The 16,180-nt window shown below is 46.3% G+C and overlaps 1 protein-coding gene across 19 annotated transcripts in view; it reads right to left on the reverse strand.

The window, feature by feature from the left end:
• Positions 1-16,180, reverse strand: part of TRERF1 (transcriptional regulating factor 1) — a 572,147-nt gene that overhangs the window by 57,711 nt on the left and 498,256 nt on the right. For 18 of the 19 annotated variants that reach the window (XM_060162908.1, XM_060162912.1, XM_060162911.1 and 15 more), the window contains one exon: positions 5,345-5,459. The gene's annotated coding sequence lies outside the window, so the exon portion shown is untranslated. Of the gene's footprint in view, positions 1-5,344; positions 5,460-14,963; positions 15,027-16,180 lie in introns of those variants that run through there. The other variant, XM_060162913.1, reaches the window with a different exon arrangement.

Consider the following 16,180-nt stretch of genomic DNA (forward strand, 5'->3'; position numbering starts at 1 on the left):
CAATCTTCAGGCTCCTGCAAAACCCCACCCTTCTAAGTATTAGAGCCACACTTGGAAAAGGAAGACAAGTGGCTGACTTGTCTTTGAAAATCATTTGGAAATAATTTTTTGATCCCCACAGCCTGAATTTTTAAAGAAAGTTGTCAATCCCTGTTTTACAAAAGTGAGTTGGTAGCATTTGCAGGGAGATAAAAAGGCAAATGCAAATCCATTCAAGACCACCATGTTCATTGGCCATGCATGATCAGACACAGTTGGGAAACCTGGGGAAGCACAGTCAAACATGATTGCAGGACTTGTCAGGGCGCTTGATACGCTAGTGGAGGTGGCTCTTGAAGAGACGCCATAGAGGCCATCTGTGGGGCTAGAAGCACTGCACTGGGTCTCACTAGCTCAAGAGAATGCCCATCTCTAAACCTCAGTTCACACCACTTCGACACCCCCAATGTACAAGGTTCCTTTTCCAGCCACCTCACCCTACCTGCCCCACGGGGCCAGCCCCAATCTTCTTCCTAGCCTTCCCCTTCCTAGCCTTCCCCAGGAAGTCTTCCCTGAGCACTCGAAGGCACAGTGCTGTCCCCCCTGGAAACTTATTCTGAATACCTGGCACTTAATCTTGTGAAGGAGTTTTATCCTTTATGCATTTTTTGGTCATAAAGTCTTTTTAAATGAATAGACTATTTTTCAGAGTAGTTTTAGGGTCATAGCAACTCTATGCATTTTTCATAACACTTGCCCACTGTACAAAGCCCAGAGTCACTACAAATAGCAGGTGCTAAAAAAGTTGTTGCCTGATAGATATCAAATCAGGAAGTGACACAAATCTGAGTGTAATATAAAGTCACTTACTTATGAGCAGGGAGTATGTGTTTATAAGCAGTCATGTCAGCTTTAAGAATGGAAGTCAAATGGACAGTGGAGACCACCCATCCTGCCCCTTCTGGACACGTGTCCAGCAGAGTCGGTGTGCCATCCACTGACCGGGCTGTGGGCACCACAGGGACAACTCCCCAGCGAGCGATGTCATGAGGTTCCAGAGCTCTCATGGTTCTAAGACAGAAGGAACAGCCTGGAGGGAGGGCTGAGATGCTGAGATGCCCCATCTCTAGGGATGAACATTTCTAGAACCCATGGTTTATAGCCTGTGCAAACACTGGCCAGACCAGTGTGTTCTGCTTTCCCTCCGATTATTTTTAAAAACACCCCAGCGGGGCTGGGAATCCCACATTGACCCTAGACTCCTGCCTCCATTTCCATCACATTTCATAAACCAGCTCTGCCAGCATGAGGGCATCACTGAACAAGGGTGCGAGTCTTGAAGGGGTCTGTTCTTAGTCATGATGGTGTTGAGTACCACGGACTGGGTGCCTGTGATGCTCCAAGCTCCTGTTACAAGCTCTACATACATACATCATCTCATTTCAACCTTGAACAGCTTTGCCTGTGGTCCCCATGTTGCAGATGAAGAAATGGAAGCTCAGAGAGACGAAGCTAGTGAGAGGCAGAGCTAGGTTCAAACTCAGCTCTTTCTCCTGCCCCCAAGCCCAAAACGTCTAACCACTGTGCTCTGTGGCCTCCCCTCTGATGAAAGGCACACAGACAGGAGACAGGAAAACTAACAGCAGGAAGGATGGGGTTGGGGGGCGTAGAAAAGAGGCACAAGGGAAGGGAGAAGAAGGAGAGAGAGCACGAGGACAAGAGGAAGTTGGGGTCTTGTCCTCAACCTTGAGGTGCACATGGGATCTGGCTGCAGGTCCAGGAGGTCTTTGCCAAGTGGGAATGAAGCAGGAAGGTTGCTGGGGACCACAGGAGAAACAAACCACAAAATATGCAGAAGCCATTTCCTCTCTCGAGGAAGATAAACAATAGATTCATAAACAAATTTTACAAAGCTGCCCAACTATTTATTTATTCTGGTAGGAACTTATATCCTCTGTGAGCATAAAGCTAATCCCCCCAAAATTGGTTAAGTTATTCTGAGTAGAGCAAAGGTGGGAAAAGGGGATAGGGGAGGGATATACTCCTTGCCGGTCCATCACCTGCTAGCCCCGTGACTGCAGTCAGTTACGTGTCCTTTCTGAGCCTTGGTTCATTCTTCTGTGAACAAGGAATAGTAATTCCTGCCCCATGGGGCTATGGTAGAAAAGAAAGAAAACAGACCTTCTGGCAATATGGCAGATCAGATACCCTACTTGACCTTCCCAACTGAAACAACTTAACATGCTGTTTAAAATTTAAAATAAAATGACTGTATACACACTGCTGAACTGGTATAAATGGAAGGATTCTTCGAAGACCAAAAACAAAACCAAAAGCAGGAACTTTGGGATGTAAGCTAGCAGCAAACCTGGATTTTGCCCTGAGGGTTCCTGCCAAACCCTACAGATTCTAAGTTTCCCATGAGAGCTGCATAGCGTTCAGGAAACAGGAGAAAAAGCTTAGTTCCTTCATAAAATTGGGACTTCAAAAGGCTCCACCCTCAATGAATGAGAAATAGACCCCCAACACAAAAGGAGACCACGAGGAAACCTGACCTTGGGCTGCGTAGAAATCTGAACCCATAAGCTGGATCTCACACAGATTTGCAGTTTGAATTCATGCTACTTATGTAGCCAGAAAAGCTTTGGGTAGAAAATGAATTTAAAGTGATTTTTGATTGGGAGTGCTCCCAGACAACTAGCAGAAGTTAATGCAAAACGTCTCTGGAAAAATTAACTTCAAGCCATACCTCAAATAGTTCACAAAGGTAAAGTTCTAAGGAAAATGAACAGCTCAAAGAAAATAACAACAACAAGGCATTATGAGTACTAGCCAGCAGAAGCAACAGATGGCAGAATCAGACCTGCAAAGATTTCAGATTCTCAATTACCAGACATGAAATTCTACTATTTCTAAATAGCAATTTCAATATGTTAAAGAAATCAAGAAGTTTGCAAATATAAGCAAGAAATGAGAAAATCACCAAGCAGATTTAAAAAATAATGGACCAGAACTTCTAGAAATGATAAAGAAGCTGAAAGGAAAAAATTTCAATGGATGGATTAAACAGCATTTGAAACACAGAATAAATTAAATGGAAGACAGGTTGGAAGAAATTATTCAGAGTTCAGCACAGAGGGACAAAGAGGTGAGAAATATGGAATAGAGGTTACGAGATACAGAGAACAGAATGAGAAGGTCCACCATATGTCTAACTGGAGTTCCAAAAGGAGCTATTAGAAAGAATGGGAAAGAGTCAATATTCAAAGAATGAAGGGTGAGAATCCTCCAGAACTGTTGAAAGACACTCATCTTTAGCTCTAGGAATCCCAATGAAACCCGAACAGAATAAAGACAGAGAAACTGACACCTAGCTACATGAGAGAGAAGTGGCAGAACACCAAAGAAAGCAGCAACATCTTTAATGTAACTAGAGTGAAATGCCAGGTCACTTATAAAGGAAGACCAACAGCCAACTTCTCAACAGCAACATTCAGAGCCAGAGGTAGTGGAATAATGGTTTCAGTGACCGAAGAGAAAATATCCAGTAAAGCTACCTTTCAAAATTGAGAGCAAAATATAGTGTCAAGCCAACAAAAACCAAACCAAACCAAAGCAAAAACAACTTGAAAGTTTACCACCAACAGACTCTCACTAAAGGATAATGCTAAAGGGGTTTATTTTAGGCAGAAGGATAATGATCTCCAATTCATGAAAGAATGGTGAGAAAAGATATGGATAAGAATGTGGATACAAACACATCATATAAAACAATGATGTCTAAATTGTAGGGAAAAAAACAGGACAGGATGAAAACACAGGATAACAATTGTATATAAATTGGGAGAGGTAGTGGTTAGAATTAAACCAGTTTATGGTTCTTGTGTTTTGGGGGAGGCAGGTAAAGACAGATTAATTTTAGACTTTGTTAAGTATGCCTGTTAAAATAGATGGGCTAAACATTTGAAAGAACAGATACAGAGCACATAACTTCCAAATAAGAAGACAGAAGATGGAATGAGGAGGGAAAAACATCTCAACCAAAAAGAAAGAGCAGAAAAAAAACAAATATAAACATGGTTGAAATGAATCCCAATTCATCAGTAAGATACACCTGTTCTAACCAAACAGCATTGCCTTAAAATATACAAAATTTTATACATGAGCAAAATTTTGGGCACTACAAGGAGAAATGGACAAATCCAATGGGAGATTTTTAACATGTCTCTCAATAATGTGTTATTGAGAAGATTAGTCAGACAAAAACAGACAAGGACATATTACAGATGATTTGAACAGCACAATGAACTAGCTTATTTTAATGATCATATATAAAAAACTACTACATATCTAATAATTAGAGAGTACACGTTTTTTCCAGCACTCATAAAACATTTAAGAAAAAAGTTGAAAAGATAAAATATTTAAAAGGAGCACACAGAAATGGTTCAATGCTTATTTCAAACTCTCTCCAAGGATCCATACCTATTTTATCTTAAAAAAGAAAAAGACCCTGTCTTTCTTGTTCACTGAGGTATCTCCAGAGTCTAGTACAGTGACTGTCACAAAGGGGTCTCTTAATATGTCCTGAAGAATGAGTGGCGAACGAAGGATTCTCTGTTGAGGATGGTACCGGCTGAGTGAGCACTGAGGACCAACACTGGAGGTGATGAAGCCCTTTCTAACACGGACGGGACAAGAGGACAAGGTGAGTGGTGCCAGTCTCCAGGGAGAATTTATACAAAAAAGAAAATCAGAGTCACGACAGCCATCTCCAAATCCAAAGAGAGGGTCATGTGGAAGAGTCTTTGAAAGCCCAGTCTTTGTGGGTCCATGTGGCAGAGTAGAGGAGAGAAGATAGAAATTTCAGAGAGGAAGAATTTCTCAATATTAGGAAGAATTTTCTAACACTTCATTGCTCAACATTGGCCGGGAATTGGCCTGGCTTATCCTCTAAGGCCCTTTATGACCCTGTGTGGGACAGGAGACTGTCCAGGGAGTCCCAGACCATGAGTGGACCATCCTTCCAATTCTATCCTATCCCAGAGATTCCTTCATCCAAAATTCCCTGGATACCCGATCCCCAAAAGATCTGCCCAAGGTCCCAGATTCAGGAGGTGGTGGAGGAATAATGAGAGCTTCAGTCCCCAGAAACTCAATCCAGTGTCCTTTCTGCTCCACCATCGGCCTCTCCATTAGCCGAAATGAGCACGTTTTGCCCCATTAGGCTGACATGTACTTTTTCAGTCTACCCATGTCCCAGTAAACCCCATTTTCCCAGCATATGGCAAGGGATTACAAAAGCATAGAGAATTAGTTCAAATGAAAATGCCGAGACTTTCCAGGAAAAGGGAGGCAAGCTCACCTTGGCCTCCGCAGCAGATGGTCGGGTTGGGGGCCTGGCTCTGGGGGCTTCTCCTGCGGCCGGCCAGTCGTGCTGCTCTCATGCTGCTGGGCAGGTGGGAAGAGGAGGCCTAGTTCTGTGGGAAAAAGAGAAAGAAAGGTCACTTCTTCATCGTCTGCTCCCAGCTCTCCATCACCAGCCTGCCAAGGACACTATCCAGAAGCCGCGGGAGCTCGCGAGGCTGGCCTCAGCCACTCTCATGTCATTGGGGAGCAGACAGGCGCAGGACGAATGTTTCCCACGCCCTCTGATGTGCCAGGCAGGGCTCTAAGGAACGAGGCTACAAAGATGAATCAGATGCAGTCCCTGCTTTCAAGCAACAGCCTAGCGAGAGAGAGAGAGAGAGAGAGAGAGAGAGAGAGAGAGAGAGAGAGAGAGGGAGAGAGAGAGAAGAGAGAGAGAGAGAGACATACACATGTTTCACTACAAGATAATTTGGTAAGTGCTGTGATTTCCCCAAGTTCATTCAACAGCCTACCTGTCCCACAGGGAGCAGAGGCAGCTTACAAGCGCTACAGCACAGGGCTTCTCAAGCTCTTTGTTATGAAGGACCAGTTCTTTGTTTTTAATTTCTGATCCATCACGGATGAACACTTTTTTTTTTTTTTTTTTTTTGCGATACACGGGCCTCTCACTGTTGTGGCCTCTCCCGTTGCGGAGCACAGGCTCCGGGCGCGCAGGCTCAGCGGCCATGGCTCACGGGCCCAGCCGCTCCGCAGCATGTGGGATCTTCCCGGACCGGGGCACGCACCCGTGTCCCCTGCATCGGCAGGCGGACTCTCAACCACTGCGCCACCAGGGAAGCCCACGGATGAACACATTTATAAAATATAAGAAAAGGAACTGGTAGAAAAATGAAATGACAAAAATATTCATAGAGTACAAGCCTACTTCTTAATGATTCAACAGCTTACTCTGTCAAATCGGCATCAGAGTTTCTAAGCGCTTCCTCTCAATTTCTGTACTGATCTCGTGGACCGGTTAACAGCTTGCAGACCAGCACCATTCCACAAACCACAGCTGAGAAGCATTGCTATAGGAAACGTTTGTAAAGAGTGCAACCTTCCTGAGATGTCTGGCTGAGCTCTTGGTTCAGAGAGGGTGGTTGGAAATAAAAATGATGTCAAATTCACCCTCTGGACTATAGTTCAGACTGTTCAGAGAGTCTCTCTCCAAGAAGGAGAGTTACAGCAGGGACTTTGGGAAAGTGTGGCGGGGGGGGGGTGTCTGAGGTGGTGGCACCAACACACTGGGTTCACGGGAACCTGGTCAGAAGTTGTGCCTGGAGCCCTGTCCTGCTCTACCTTGAACTTCCAATTGTAACTATGGCAACCCCAGCCGAAGCTACTGCCCGGAATGGGAAGAACAAAAGTGTCATCTATTAAAATGGACTGGGACGTTTCAAAAAATAAAGCATTTCCAAAATGTCAAGAGGGCTGCTGGCGTTCATTCCTACCATTTAATGTTATAAAAATGATGTTTTTTAAATTGAGAAATCTTTTGTCTGTGACAGCCAGCTCCCAAAAAAGCCTTTAAATGCCTATTGCCTTAATACTTGAGGGAGAGATTACAAGTCATTTTCCCCCATTTGAACGCTTAAGAGAAAGTGCTCATTCCTCTAAACTCTCAGCTTTTATGTAGTTCTTATTTTAAACTCTAGAAGATATCTCTGTAGAAGAAAAAATTCCCTTTTCAAAGTCTTTTTTTTTTTTTAAGTGCGTACACACATACACTCTCACTCGCTGCTTCAAATGCTAAGTCATTTGCAATTTGGGAGTTTGCTGCTCATGAAATTCTAGCGATAAGCACATCATAAACATTCCTATAGCAAGGGAATGCTTTGGAAGCGATGTCTGTGATGTTACCAAGATTGTCTATCATCTCTGAATGTTGGCTAAGTGAAGGTTACAGGAATAACTATTTATGTATAAATAAGTCAACAGAGTAACTGGCAACTTCAATAGCAGATCTTACCAAGAAGCTAAACCATGGCACGAGGTGGGAAGCAGGGATGGACTTCCCTCAGTTTCCATGAGTGTTTCATCCTTATTCTCAACATGGGAAAATATTTCTCCAGGCTCCCCGACAGGAGCAATAGTTCTTGGAATCACTCATGGGCAAGATTAAGCTTAGACCACACAGCCAACTTTTATAGATCAGGTGCTGGGCTAGATTCTAGTGTCCTCAATATGGGTTCTTCTTCAAAGAGACCCAAGGGAGACATATAAACAGGCGATTACAATCCCCCTTTCCTGCAAGAAGAGTATATTGGCTGGAGTTAAGGTAAAGGAAATGAAGTTAACTAGCTCAATCCATCTATCCAACCATCCATTGGTCCATCCATTGTTGACTGAGTGCCTAGTATATAGCAGGCAAGTGCAAACCACTAGGCATACAACAGTTGAGACCAATGTGGTCCCTGCCTTCATGGAGCTTATCCTCTAGTGGGGAAACCAACATTAATAAATTAGAAATAATTATAATAGCGGTGCTCTGAAGAAGTATGATTACTGCTATAATAGCATATGTCGGGTAGATCTAGCCACAGGAAAGGGTCAGTGGTGCTTTCCTAAAGAATTAGTCTTTAATCTGAGCCCTAAGAATAAATTAGTGAAACAAAATAGGGTGGGGGCGGGAGGGAAAAGACAGAAAGAAAAGGTGTTGCCAGCACAATGAATAGGCTGTGCAAAGTTCCTGTGACGGAAGGAACACGGCACATTCGAGCGATGAAAGGAGGCTCTCAATAAGGACCGAATCGGTTCTTGACTCACAGCATGCTTCCACTGTGATGGTATCCAGACCATGCATTATAGATGTGCAGGTTTTTCCAAAAGTGCCCAAGAAGTTACTTAAGGCGAACCAGGAAAGTAACGTGCATGTCAGCTAATTCTCCCTCTTCCTAAGCTGGCACGAGGCATCCAACACAGGGGCCACCTTATCCTCCCTCCCATTTTATAGCAAGTTTTGGGACTCATCTATTTTTCTCTTCAACAGTGGTAACTTGGCCAAATCCAATTTGACCCATGGTGAAAATTAGTTGGTCAGGGCTGACATAGACTGACAGTGGATGTGGGTTTTGGGATGTGAACAAGCGTTCTATTATTTTTAATTTTTTTTTTGCGGTACGCGGGCCTCTCACTGTTGTGGCCTCTCCCGTTGCGGAGCACAGGCTCTGGACGCACAGGCCCAGGGGCCATGGCTCACGGGCCCAGCCGCTCCATGGCATGTGGGATCTTCCCGGACCGGGGCACGAACCCGTGTCCCCTGCATTGGCAGGCGGACTCCCAACCACTGCGCCACCAGGGAAGCCCAGCGTTCTATTATTAAATGACTGCTGGAGAAGCCTCGTGGTGAATGTTACTCGACAGAAGGTCATACAATTTCATGCACAGAACATGAGCTTTGGGGCCAAGCAGACCTGGGTTCAAATCTGGCCCCGCCCCTCACTGGTCAATTGGCCTGGTTCTTTCATAAAATGGAGTTAGCAGTGCCTTCCTTGCTGTGAGATTAGCAAGAGCACAGGTCCTACACTGAGCACATTTCCTGGCTCCCAACTGGCCCTGGGTTAAGTGTCAGCATTACTATCACACAGCAGTGTGTGGGGACAGCCATACTCCTCCTCAACGTGAAAATCAACAGGAATCCAGGAAACAATTTCCCAGCTGGCACTGGGGCTGCAGGGCAGCTTTGCAGGGGTGCAGGGGTCCCGATGACTCACAGTTTCTTGGTGTGTGACCTCATGGGTCCCCTGCCACTGTGCTGAGAGTTCCCAGCGGGAAGTCCCCCTGCACCAGGGCTAACGGGCACCGAGTCTCACCTCAGTGGCCCCAGGCCCACCCTCTCTGGATGCCACCCCAGGACTTACAGGGAGCTCCACCCGGGGGCTCCGGGCCGGCAGCCAGCAGACTTGGGTTCTAGTTCCACCACTAACGGCTGGGGTTCCCTTGGACAAACAGCCGAGTTCCAGAAGGGAGAGGCGGCGGGACAGCTACTACACCCTGAAGGCCTGAACACAGGCCAGGCCTGGTGCTGGCCTTCCCAAGAAGCACCCGAATAGTCACAGCAGTCCTGTGGGGTCACTGTTGGTATCACCATGTTACAGGTGAGGAAACTGAGGCCTGCTGGTTTGTCCCAGACCACAGAACTAAGTGACGGAACCAGAACGGGAAGCCGGAAAGCCCTTCCTCTCTACCACGGCACTGCCTTAAGGGCATGGAAATCTTACTTAGGTCTTTCCCACACGACCAGTGAGGACACAGCCCTGGGAGGCTCTGTGATTTTCCAGGGACCCACAGGCAGCAAGCCAGCAGGCAAGGCCAGACTCTGCCCCATGCCCCACATGGCTGTCTGGGTCTCAGTTTCCCTTCTGCACACAGTGGTGACTAACGACGCCTTACAGACCACACTGCTGTTAGAGTTAAGGGGAGAATGAAGATGTAAGAGTCTTGGGAGGGAAAAACTACTATAGAGACATGAACACTTTAAATGGGTACTGAGAGGCTCAAACCCAAGAGGAAGGGTTCCTGTTGGCCACAGAGCAGTTGAAACAAAAACTGGACAGGAGCAGGGTGGCAGCCAGGGGAGGGGAGGGGACACAGGAGACAAACTGTGGAGCTTCTGAAATGGGAAGCAGGACCCAATGAAGTGTGAAGAATTCCCTCCATGCCACCCACAATAAATTAGAAATTGGCACAGATTTTTAAAAGAAGGAAAAGCAGGAGGGGGAGGAGAAGAAATTGAGGAGGAAGAGGAATTAAATCTGTAGATTTAACCTAAGAACATCTAAGAAACAGGGTGGAGAGTCATCAATGCAATGAGAAATCTTAGACTCCAGTCACGTGGGGGCCACTCATTCTGTCAAACAAGTTCTCCTGTACAGAGATGATGGTGACACGGAAGAAGATCTAATTTTCAAGGGAGACACATTCTATCAACAGATGGGGAGGCCTGGAAGCTTTTCCAATGTGGTGAAAACTCCCATTCTCTCTCCAACCATCTCTCCTCTTCTGTAGATGCCCCACTCGTACCTCCATGGAGGTTGAGAAAAGAATAAATAATTTATAGGCACTAGAAGAGGGCATTCCTGCTCAGACCATTATGAGAGATAGGTGGCCACTTCATCAGGTCTCCATGCACCTGGTTATTCCAGAACACAGAAGCTGGGGTATTCACCAATATCACAGCAGCTCAAACACTGAGAGCATATCAGGCAGACTTATCATAGGCTGACAATGGATGGCGGACCACCATCTACTCTCCAACCTCCTCAGGCCTCCTATTCCCTTGCTCACAGCTCCAGTCAGCTTGTCTTTCAGGTCTTCACACACTCCAAGCTCTTTCTTACCCCAGGACTTCTGCACATGCTGGTCCCTCTGACTGGGATGCTCTTCTCCTAGCTCCCCCCTCATTAACATCTAGTTAGCTTTCAAATACAGCTTCAGTGAGACTTCTTTGACTCTCCAGAAACGCAAGTGTGCAACAGCACTTATCAAAGTTGCAATTAATTAATTATATGATTAACGAGGGGGCCTCCCCAGTCAGACTGTAAGCTCTCTGAGGGCATGAGCAAATGCTTTTTGCACCATCGTGTCCCATGGGTGAGCACAGCAGTTTGTTTGCACATCAAAATCACCTGGGGAGCTTTAAAAAACACAGATGCTTGGGGTTCACCAAAACCCATTAGACAATAGTGCTTAAAGCTGGTCAGGTGTTGCGACATGTGGCCAAGGCTGAGAACCTAAGGAGGCCACGGGTGCTGGGCTTCTGTCCTAGAGCAATCTTGAAGTGGCCCAGGGAGTTACAGTAGGACCTTGCTCCCTCTGCTTGTGGATACAATGCATCGTTTAAATGTTGTTTTCCACCCCAGAGATTATATTCGAGGAAATTCCGGAAGAGGAAAACAAAATCCTCATTGTTAGAGAGGAATACTATTCCTTTCATGAAGCACTCCCACGATAACCCCCTCCCCGAAACTCCTCTGCCCACTAACCCTGGTTTATCACCTTTATCCTCAGAGCCACAGGATTAACCTGATGTGTTCCTGAAATACACTTTAATATTTGGGGGGATAACCCCTAATTTTAAAAATTAAATCAGGCCCAGCTATACTATCTGGTGGAATGCAAAACTTCACATTAAATTTTATTAAAACAGAAGAATTCAAAGCCAGTTCGTGACGGGACAGGCCCTCCAGGCCAGCCCCAAGCCGCAGGTAGAGGCGCTTTGCAGTAACTTGCCCATGGGGGCACTGGGGTGGGGGAGCTCCCACGGGTCATCTGCACTGATCTGGCCTTTCCAGGGCAAGCTGAGAACAAGCTGTCCCTATCCTCTCAGTTCCCCTTACTAAAGGGGAGGGAGTAAGTGCTGCGTGCTAAATGTTCTGTCCCTCCCCCACCAATTCATATGCTGAAATCCTAACCCCCAAAGGTGATGCTATTAGTAGGTGGGGGCTCTGGGAGGTGCTTAGGCCATGAGGGTGGAGGTCTCATGAATGGGATTAGTGCCCTTATCAAAGAGATCCCGATAGCGCCCTCACCCCTTCTAACATGTGAGGACACAGTGAGAAAGTATTAGCAATGCACCAGGAAGAAAGGGCCCTCACAGAACGCGACCATGCTGGCATGTTGATCTCGGACATCCAGCCTCCAGAAAGGTGTGAAATAAATTTCTGTTGTTTATAAGCCATCCTCTGTGGTTTTTCGTTACGGGCTAAGACAGTAAGATGTGTGAAAAAAAATCCAACCTCTTGAACACACTCAAATTAACAACTCCAATCCTCTGACGGGTTTCACCAGCCCAACAAAAGCACTGTCTGACTGAGTCCCAAGTCCCATGCCTCTGTGAGACGCAGACCATCACTTAACCCAGTGCAGGGCAAGCTCTCCTGAATATAGCTCTAGCGCCCATAGGGACCACCTGGGGAAGTTAAGAATGAAGCTTCACCTTGCACCCACTACGTTGGTAATAATAAAATAATAACAAGTGTTGGTGAGGATGTGGAGAAATTGGAACCCTTCTGCACTGCCGGCAGGAATGGAAAATGGTGCAGCTGCTTTAGAAAATAGTGTGGCAGTTCCTTAGAGTTATCAATGACCCAGTAACCCTACTCCTAGGTGTAAACCCCAAAGAACTAAAAACAGGCGCTCCAACAAAAACGTGTTCACACATGTTCAAAGAAGTTCTATTAACAACAGCCACAAAAGTGGAAACGACCCAAACGTCCATCAACTGGCTAACAGATAAATCTGGTATCGACATACAATGGAATATTATTCAGCCATAAAAAAGAATGAAGTTCTGATACATGCGACAACATGGATGACCCTCGAAAACATTAAGTGAAAAGAGTCAGACACAAAAGGTCACATATTGAATGATTCCTTTCTTTTTTTTTTTTCGGTACGCGGGCCTCTCACTGTTGCGGCCTCTCCCGTTGCGGAGCACAGGCTCCGGACGCGCAGGCTCAGCGGCCATGGCTCACAGGTCCAGCCGCTCCGCGGCATGTGGGATCTTCCCGGACCGGGGCACGAACCCATGTCCCCTGCATCGGCAGGCGGACTCTCAACCACTGCGCCACCAGGGAAGCCCTGAATGATTCCTTTTATCTGAAATACCCAGAAGGTAGGTAAGTCCACGGAGATATCAAGCAGACCAGTGGCTGCCAGGGGCTGGGGCTGGTAGGAGAATGAGGGGTGACTGCTTAAGGGGTATGGGGTTTCCTTTTGGGGTGATGAAAATGCCTTGGAACTAGACAGAGGTGATGGCTGCACAACACTGAGAACGCACTAAATGCCGCTGACCTCTATACTTTAAAATGGTCAGTGGTTAATTTTATGCTGTGCGAATTTTACCTCAATTAAAAACAACAATAAACAAAGCTTCCAGGGCCCCACCGTGAGAGGCTCTGACTCAGTAGGTGTGGGCTGGGCCCAGGGATCTGCTTTTCCAAATAACATCTGAGTGATTCTGACATGGGGGTCTCAGGCATGGCCTAAACGTTAAGGGCTGATGTGTGTAAATGATGTCTTTACTTTAGATGAATAGGTAACACCTGCTGCTATTTCCTGAGTGCCCAGTATGGGCCAGGCAGGCACTGGGCTTGGTGCTTTCAAATACAGTGTCTCAGAATCACACTGCAAGCTGGGAATGATCACTGTTTTGTTTTATAGTTGAGGAGACTGAGGCTCAGAGAGGTTAAGTAAGTTGCCCAGGGCACACAGCTGAGTAACAGTGGATTCATACCAGTATCTGTCTGACTCCACAGACCATAGTTTCCCCATCACCCCATACTACACCACTGTGTCTTTTAACAAGCCCTTCCAGGCAGCAGAAATGTCATTTTTGTGTTTATATGCTCTTTAGGTTAGAGACTTAGGTCATCTTACTAAAATGGAGGTCCTTGGTATCTCCTGGGAATTCACTAGAAATGCAGACTCTCAGTCCTCACCCCAGGTTTGCCGAATCAGACTCTGCTCTCCCCAGATGACTTGTGTGACACTAAAGTGTGAGCCGCACAGGTTTCTCTAGAGCTGTGCTATCCAATATGGTAGCCACTAGCCTATTTAAGTGGCTATTTAAATTAAAACTAATGGGGACTTCCCTGGCAGTCCAGGGGTTAAGACTTCGCCTTCCAATGCAGGGGGTGTGGGTTTGACCCCTGGTCGGGGAGCTAAGATCCCACATGCCTCGGGGCCAAAAAACCAAAACATAAAACAGAGGCCATATTGTAACAAATTCAAGAGACTAAAAAAATGGTCCACATAAAAACAATCTTAAAAAAAATAAAATTAATTAAAATGAAATAAACTTAAAAACTCAGTTCGTCAGTTGTACCAGCCACATCTGAAGTGTTCCACAGCCACGTGTGACAAGTGGCTACCACTGGGCAGCAGAAAATAGAACATTCCATCAGTGCTGTGCTAGAGAAGGCTCTCTTGAACTTGGCACCACTGACATTTGGGGCTAGATAATTCTTTGTTGCGGGGGGTGGGTGTGGCGAGACTTCCAGCACATGGAAGAGTAGTAGTTTGCAACCTGGGATGATTTCGTCCCTCGAGGGAATGGCAATGTCTGTAGACATTTTTTGGTTGTCATAGCTGGGAGGTTCTACTGGCATCATATGGGTAGAGGCCAGGGATGCTGCTAAACATCTTACATCCTACAGTGCACAGGACAGCACAACAAAGAATTATCCGGTCCAAAGTGTCAGTGGTGCCGAGGTGAGAAGCACCCAGCTAGAGTAATCAAAAATACATGGCCATTCTCAGTAAAACTGGAGGCAGGAGACTCACGACACCAAAGTGCCCACCCCCCTCCTTTGCCAAATTCAGAACCGGAGAAGAGTATCTATTTTCGCCAAGAATGCAGAGTAAGAAGTCCTGGTTTCCAGAATAATCGACGAACTCATTACTAAAATGAGGTCCCTACACTTCAAATCCCAAGGGCTGGGAAATGAAGAAGTTAATTTTTGATGTTTGGAATGTGTGATAAATTCCACAAGAAACCACAATCTGCCTATCGGTCAGGTGTGGACACATCGTTCATGTATCTATTTACTTAAAAGTATTTATTGAGCACCTACCATATGTCAGGTACTCTTCCAGCGTTGAAAGCAGAACGGCCAATAAAACAAACCAGGTCCCTGCCCTTGTGGAGCTGGCATCCTAGTGGAGGAGACCAACAGGACCCAAGTAAACAAATACACCAGCAGTGGAATGGGTATGATCAGTGCTACGAAGGGGAGGCGTGCAGAGGAGTGATGGGGGATGGGTATCTGAGGTCACCTATCTGAAGTGTCCTGGGGGCAACTGAAAAGGTGTCATCTGGCAGAGACCTGAATGAACTGAGATTGTACCAGGTAATTCGAGGAGGGACAAGAGTTCCAAGCAGAGGAAACAGCGGCTGCTGACTCCTCTGGCGAAACAAGCTTTCTGGAGCTGGAAAAGGCCGGCACGTGAGGTTGGCAAGGCAGGAACGGGCCAGGTCACGGGGATAGGAACCCACTGGAGGGCTCGGAGCAGAGGAGAGATGGGGCTTGATCAGCTTTTCACATAGATAACAAGCTATAGGAGGACAAGAGTGGAAAAGGCCAGACCTGTGACGAGGCTGCTACAGTCTTCCAGGCAAGAGATGGTGATGGCTTATTATTAGTTAATTAATTAATGAAATCATTAATATTAATACTAGCTCTCTACTTGGCCAATGTTATTAATACTCTATCTCAGATATATTACAGGTAGACTCAGCATCATGTCCAAGCTACTTCTATGGAGAAATGCATTCTGAGTTCCAAATGATCAACTTGAAACCTTTTCCATCCACCTGGGTTGTAAGTCGGGGACCGTGTGACCTGGGAGAAGACAGCAAGAAAGGGAGTTGGGGGGTTAGGGAATTTTAGCAGGAGGAAAAAGGGTGTATGCCCCCAAATCCCCCTTTCTCTAGAACCATCAGAGGTGTCTGAGAGGGGCCTTCCAATTCTCCCAAGAGTTGTCGGGTAGCAGATGGGTGAGAACCAGCAATTCTGCTATAGGCAGAACAGAAGGGAAAGGACCAGATCTTCCGGAAGGACAGCACTGCAGCTGTGAGTGAAGGAGGGTGTGGAGTCTTTTCCAAAAGCAAGGGAGTCTCTACTTCTGGGGTTTCTGAGGTTCGAGGGCATCACAGGGTCAGGGCAACAGTCACAGAATCGGCAGATTTAGGACAGAAGAACCCAGCTGTGCTGGTTACTAACTGCACAGCACTGAGTATGCTGCTGTTGACCTCCGTGACCCTCTGTAAAAGGAAACGACACCTCTGCCC

The sequence above is a fragment of the Lagenorhynchus albirostris genome, chromosome 10, assembly GCF_949774975.1.
Source record: "Lagenorhynchus albirostris chromosome 10, mLagAlb1.1, whole genome shotgun sequence".
Taxonomy (NCBI): Eukaryota; Metazoa; Chordata; class Mammalia; order Artiodactyla; family Delphinidae; genus Lagenorhynchus; species Lagenorhynchus albirostris.